The sequence below is a fragment of the Nelusetta ayraudi genome, unplaced genomic scaffold, assembly GCF_046127955.1.
Source record: "Nelusetta ayraudi isolate G7.1 ecotype Tasmania unplaced genomic scaffold, CSIRO-AGI_Nayr_v1 ptg000060l, whole genome shotgun sequence".
In the NCBI taxonomy this organism is placed as follows: domain Eukaryota; kingdom Metazoa; phylum Chordata; class Actinopteri; order Tetraodontiformes; family Monacanthidae; genus Nelusetta; species Nelusetta ayraudi.
In genome coordinates, this window is record NW_027466110.1 from 5,411,780 (window position 1) to 5,419,378 (window position 7,599).

Below are 7,599 nucleotides of genomic sequence, written 5' to 3' on the forward strand. Positions count from 1 at the left end.
CACTGGTTGAAAGCCCGATTGGAATATGGATGTAAATGCTTCATCTCTGGGAAATATTGCAACGGTAAACACGGGACTTGAAAAAAAGAAAAGAAAAGAAAAGAAACAGGAAATTAATGTAGCTTTGCAGCTGCTTACTGCTCTCTTCTTTTTTTTTTTTATCAGATGTGGTGGGATAAAAAGCTCACAGAGATCTAGTGGGACAGGGGAAAAATGATAATGAGGTAATAAAAAGCAGGATGTGCCAAAGATGGCTACTTGCAGCATTAAATTCACAGCAGCAGAGGAAAGTGACATCCAGGGTGTTGTTTTATATCACTCAACCTGGTTTTTCTTATCATCTGATGGAATTCCATATACAAGGCATGCCACCCCAGAGAGTAGCCACAGATTAAAACACACACACACACACACACACACACACACACACACACGGCCCAAAAGTATATTATTCCGAGCTGTTTAATTAGTTTACAGAGCGACTTTCAGCACCGGGGTAAAATCAGTGGGAAATGCAAAATACCTGTAATGAGAGAGGATGGCAGAACTGGATGGATGTTATTATTATTCATATATACTCACTGTATTATAATCACACACACTCATCAAACCACTCCAGCGTGACATTTAGACTTAATAACAAACCCAAATTGTGAAAAATGGAATAACAAATACTTATTTTCATTACTCCTTTCTCTCCCGATAATTCATATTCATGTCAACTTAGCCCGCAAAAATCATCTGCATAATAAAGAGAACCGGCAGAAAATATCCGTCCCCGCCGCAGCCGCAAGTTCTCCGCCTGCCCAGATAGCAGAGGAGGAACACTGGCCTGTTAGTGCGGCTGCGGTGGGGAAGCCACAGAAGCAATAAATAAATAAATAAAACAACAAAAAACAAGGACCATCATCTGAACACCGCCGTGCATTTGTGACACCCACAAATATTAATTATGTATAGAATGTGATCCGGGCGCAGTGTCAGAGGGAGAACCTCCCCACATAATCAAGGCCATTTGTATTATAACAAGGCCTTAATTTAACCTTTTCAAGTCAGCAGACAAAAGGAGTCTGGCATCTAAACTCCCCTCGATGACCCTCCCCCTTCACCTCCCACACACACACACACACACCCACACACACACAGACACACACAGAGGTGTGGGGGCTCACGCCAGTCAAATGATAACAAAGAGCATGAGTCAAGCAGACTTTTGTCAGCCATATGGGTGATTAGCTGCTGATTAAAAGGCGTCTGTGGGTTCTTCAAAGGGCTCCTCACACCTCGCAAAAAGTTTCTGTCTGCACGCCCCCGGGGCCGGGGGCGACATACAGCAAGGTGTTAAAAGACACAGCGAGAGCCACACAGGCGAGCGACACTTGCAGGAGCTGATAAGAAACCTCGATGCCGTGTTTAATGAAGGCGGCTTTTAGATAAGTTCACCCTTTTTTCTGCCATTTCTCAGAGGCTGCAGGGGCAGCGAATATTTTCTTGGGAAACAGGGCTGTCTGCTTGTCCTTAATATCTACACCTTTTTATTTACTTCTTCTTGGGAGATCCCAGGGTGGATATGATTGGTTGAAGGTTTTTTAAAATGAGACGCGCACCCACACAAACACACACAAAAAGCCCCCTCTAAGCTCAGGCGCTGATCATTTTCTGACCAGGAGCAGCCGCCTCCACGGTCAAGGCTTCTAAACAGTGCTAAAGGGTCTCTGGACTCCGCCGTGGTTTCCTGAGAAAAGCTCCCAGGGTTGGAAAATGTTTTGCTGCAGGTTTCCCTTTCTTCAGCAGCTCCGCAAATCCAAACAGTAAGTTGATTGTTCTGCTGCCAAGAGCCCCTCTGCACGCGGCAGCAACTGTAACCCAGTCAGACCATTTTTTTAAACGTCCAGCGATGTGTAAAATTCTCTTCACCAACGTTTTGAAACGATGATACTGCTCCCAACAGAGGAATAAGAAAAGCCCTTGATTTAATCCTTTAGATTTGTCAGTTTTTCTGAAAAAGCATGTTTTTGCAACCAAGAGCATGTTAAAACACGTGCAGCTCTGGGTCAACCTGGTGACTTCACAAAGGGCACTGATACACCTCTCAACTAGGGGTTGCTTCCAGCCTCCGAGACAATGGACATATGGAGTGTTAACCAATATTTTTGCAGAAGGCCGCAAACAGAGGGCTGATTATCCCGCATCCTGGAGCTTTAAAGGGATGATTAATTATGCAGGGCTGCTGCACTGGAGACGCAGTAGGGAAAGAAAATCTGAAAATGGCTATGGTAACAACAAATCAATGTGATAAATGGGAAAAAGCTACAGATGATCTTTTTTTAAATAAATCCTGCCTGCTGTTTGGAAGGACGTGAACAACAGGTATAAACACTCTGCTAAAGCCCCTGTAATAATGCGCTCGGCTGAGAGCTGCCCTGACTACATATTGGACTCGGCTCGCGTTCGCGCACGAGTCGGAGGTTCAGAGTTTGTGTTTGTTCTCGTACGGTGCAAAACCAACAAGTGGTTCTCAAAGAAGCCGACGCTCACATAATAAGCCTCCCGCAAACACGCAAAAATCCTTCAAGAGACCTTTTTCGTCTTTACTCTGAGGCCAAAATCGAAGCCACACATAAATCATTAATCCTGTAAGTGCCGTGGCATTGCATCATCACAGGTGGCGCCCAGCTGAGAAATATTACAGTATTGTAAACATGAGCTCTTGAACTCCGTCATTCATAATTTACTCCTGCGGCTCTGTTTATTCGGCTTTCTGTCCTTTATTAAAAACAACAGCAAACTACTCAGCGGGGGGGGAGGGTGTTGAGTGGTGGTGGTGGTGGTGGTGGTGGGGGGGGGGGTAATCAAACATAAGATACTTTTCTTCCATTACCAGACACACAAAGCCTTTAGCACAATGGCTCCATGCTGGCAGGGTGTTGAAATCCAAGATTTTATGGCTGCGAGGAGTCAGAAGGTAAAGCAGAATTATTGGCCAAATTAGATGTTTGCCACTAAGAGGATTACCGCTTTAATCTTATCAAATGTCTCACGCACTTACTTTGTGTTGTAGCCGTTTCAAGGTAACAGCTGAGCAGCAGTGGATGATAAAAAAAAAAATCCCCCAATACATTGCAGTGACTCAGCCATTGTGACACCTTAGGAAAAACTAAAAATATGGCATACATATATATATATATATATATATATATATATATATGTATATATATATATATATATATATATATATATATATATATATATATATATATATATATATATATATGTATATATAAATATATATATATACACACACATATATTTAGAGATTTTTTTATACACACGTATACATATATGTTTGTGTGAATATATATATAATGATAGGAGTTGTGACGACTTCTTTTTTTGTGATTCAGAGTCGCTTCAGGGCCGACAGCGTGCTCAAGGCTCAGGTCCTCACAGACTGCGCTGCTCCCACTCGTGTCTCGAGGGTTGTTTTTTTTATTCCCTCCCCTATCACTACAAGGTCAGCAGAGGTCTGGCCACGATGAAAGCCAGGCCTAGCGCAGGAACGATACTTGTTTGTCACCTAAGTCGGCTGATTAACGCAGATCACGGCTTGATTAAGACGAGTGTGTTGACAGTAAGAGCATTACCGCCGATTAATGCACTCGGCCATCTGTTATTCCCTTGCTAAGGTGATTTTAATTAATGGCGAGGACGGTGTTGATCCAGCCTTGGCACTACACGTCGATGCCATCAAAAAAAAAAAAAGAGGGAGAGAAAAATTAGAAGGGTGGTGAGAAATTGTTGTGATGTTTTTTGACATCTTTTAAAGGCCATTTGCTGATATTTCCACCTCACGTGCCAACAGGTTGGAGGCCAGGAATAGCATTTGGTGACAGTGGAAGCAGTAATCCTGGCATATGCCACTGGGAACAAATGTCACGGAGGCCCACCTTTTGGAAAGCAGCCACCGTGTCGCCCACTGGCCAATTTCTCCTCCTTCTCTTCTTCTTATTCCAAGTCGTATTAGTTTCAAGGTCTGATTTTCTAAAGGAAAAAAAAAATTATCAGACCTCTTTTAAACAAACTAAACAAATAAATAGTGTATTAATTCCAGATATAATCATCTCACACACTAGCTTAATAGCTAACCAGCTAATGACATGGCAGCAACGCAATGCATTTTGGATGTGGTTGTGGTGAAGGCGACTTGCTGAAGTTCAAAGCGAGCATCAAAATGAGCAATAAAGGGGATAGAAGTGACTTTGAACGCGGTTCCTGGTGCCAGACGGGCTGCCGATCTGAAAACTGCTGCTGATCTACTGGGGTTTTCACACAACCATCTCTAGGGTTTTCAGAGAATGATCCAAAAAGCAGTAGCAGCAGTTGCGTGGAGGAAAATACCTTGTTGGTGTCAGGGAAGGAGGAAAGTGAGCAAGACAGGAAGAGAAAGGCAACAGGAAATCAAATCAACACCGAGGTCTGCAGAGTCGCACGTCTGAACGCGTCCAACCTTGAAACCGGCGCAAACGTATACGCACTGACTGGCCATTCTATTAGGCACGAGCAAGGTGTACCTAATTATAAAGTTGTCTATGAATGTATTCAAATGAGCAGATGGGATATTTGTTTTGAAGATCAAATGCATGTAAAAACAAATTACGGGTGAACTGCGTTCAGGCAGTCCAACGTAAACAAATTATCTGCTTTGCTTTGCTTTATCTATACATAAATTGTAGAAACCGAATATAGAAAGAAAACAAGAAAAAAAAGAAAGAAATTTGAAAAGCATGCTTGAAAAAATAAACCCAGACTGGCAGAGACGTCTGTAGAGCTGCCGCGCGCGCAAATGAGACAGACAGAAAGCATGAGGCACAAACAAGCTATTAGCAAAACGTGACACATGCAGAACAAAAACAGCAATTAGCCTCGTTTCCAGAGATGTTCTGGCTCGGCTCATGACAGCGAGCGACGCTGCTTCGCAAAACACCCACAATCAAAGTTTTGGAAATGCAAATGCGGCCCTGCTGTCACAGCTGCGTGAGACCCCGGCGTCGTTTCCACGCTAACAAAGAGCGAGGCTCTCCATTTGAAACGAGCAACAACCGGCGAACCTCTCCTCTCTGTCCATTTAACAATTGACACCCAAACAGGCTTGGAATCAAAAAAAGAAACAAACGAGCTACTGCTGATAGCTGACAGTTAAAAAAAAAAAAAAAAAAAAGAGGCATTCAGGGGGTTAGTGCAGGCATGGGCAAACTATGGCCCGGGGGCAATATGAAGCCTGAATTAAGCTGTTTAATCTTGAATTATCTTGATAAAAAGTCAATAAAAATCCATATTTCATCAATTTTTGCAGTGTTTTAAGAGTCATTTCAATAAAGAGATAAATATCATGGGGCTCCAAAGACATATTTTGTTGTGACGCTTTTGTTCATTTTCAATTGACATGCAAACACATGCTTTCTACATATCCCATGATAAATTTCTTCTCCTATGGGGTCGGTCACCGAAACACTCCACCCATCCGCTCCTGCTCCGGCCCCTCTGTCAAATTTCAGAACCCATTGTGGTGGTCGACCAGTCAAAAAGTTCGCCCACCCCGGGGCGAGCGCTTATTGAATCCAGATCCAGGCGCGGCGGCCATTCTAGTCGAGGCTGAGAGAGAACCCCCCCGCCCCCCCTCCTCCTATCAATTTCCCCCATCTCACTTTGACCTCAGGTGCTCTCATAAACTGGGGGTGTACATGTCAGCGCGCTGGCCGTGAGGGGTCGCGTGAGGGGGCTTAATCCGGGGGCCACTCGGCCAGTCTGAAAGGCAGATAAAACAAGATTATCTGCCGCTCGGCCAACCGGACCCTCGGCGTGAAGGGAGAGGGCGCAGGCGTGCGAGTGAGCGAGCAGCAGCAGCAGCAGCAGCAGCTGCGAAGGTGCCAAACACTGCGCCCGGCTAAAGGCCTCTCTGTTGCTTTTGGCACCTCCTGCAGCGTCAGGGAGGGGCGGGGTGAGGGGGGGGTTGCAGATAACCCCCCCCCCCCAACCGCAGCTCATCCTCGCAGCTCTCCGACTGATTACAACTGGCCAAATGTTCGACACACTGTCCCCTAATCACACTCAACATTCTGTCACAATATGCTTCCTAAATAGCTTTCAGGGCGACGTAAAACCCCGGCGCAGGTCCTCGCAGCCTCGCTCGCTCTTAGGTCTAATTGTTTCCCTCTCTCTCTCTCTCTCTCTCGCTCTCTCCATCCCCCCTCCCTGCTTCTCTCCGCCTCCCTCTTTCCTTTCCTCCCGTCTGTTGGGTTGCCTTTTGTTGTCTGCGCGCCTCTGTAACGAATGCCATTCAGATCATTTCAGGAGAGGGTTAGTTTTTTTTTTTTTTTTTGCTGGGCTCCTGGATCCAGGACACGTGAGCCGCTGCTTAAGGAGATGTATTTGTAAAAACAAAGATCAATTATGGAAATGAATGCATAACATAAGAAGAAGAAGAAGAAGAAGAAGAAGAAGAAGAAGAAGAAGAAGAAAAAAATCCTCTTGTTTTATGATAAATTAATTAGTGTATCAGAGCCGGGACATAAATAATACACGGCTTGTCTGTAATAAGATCTCCGTGGACTCGACATGTTTTTAAACAAATTCACGACATTAATATGGATGCCGTGTAAACATGTTTCTAGGATTTTTCTCCATTTTTTTCCGATTTGGCCACAAAAGACTGAGTCTATTAAGAAATTTGGAAAGGCAGATTTTGTTGTTTAAATCTGCTAAAAGCCAGGGCAGATCAAAAGAGGCATTAGTATGCAGAGACAAACCGTGTTTGGCTGAGGTTCCTCTACCCCCACTCAACTCCAACCATTCCCCACTGTGCAACTAATGCTCGCTGGCTAAAGGGAGATTGGGGCAGAGGAGAGAGGAAATAAAAATAAAATGAAATAATATTTTTAAAAAAACAAAAAAAAAAAAAAAAAAAAAACACTGTTGCTAGCTGACACCTCATTATGCACGAAGAATATTTTTTTTTGAATAATCTCCGGACGCAAGAGCCAACAGGTATGCACGCCACGGCTGCTGCACGCCTCAATATCCGCGGCTGCGTCAGGTTGCAGAGAAGGAAGCAGACAGGGAGGAAGAGGAGAAAGAGGAGGAGGAGGAAGGCAGGGAGGGTGGGTGGGTGTCTGCTGGAGAATCGTAATGACAAACAAAGCAAGAGAGGTTTTGGAAGTGAGGCCGGTGATTTCAGAGAGAAAGAAGGAAGAAGAAGAAGAAGAAGGAAACAAAAAAAACAGGGAGTTGACCGTGAAAAGGTTTGGAGCGAAACCAAGGTGTGAGAGTGCCATCTACAGGTGGAAACATCAGAGGACACGTAAGCCAAAGAGAAGGAGGAGGAGGAGGAGGAGGAGGAGGAGTGGGAAAGAGCAGCTGAGGGAGTGTGAAGCTCGTGCCTGAGACCCCCCCCTCCCTTTTTTAATGCCTCCAGCCACCTGTTAGAGGGAACATGCAGCCCTGACGGAGGGTCTGACTGGATGATTAGCAGAGAGAATGACCGACCGCCGCTTAACATTTCAAATCAGCATGTGACGCAGCCTCCACACCTCTCTGCTGGCT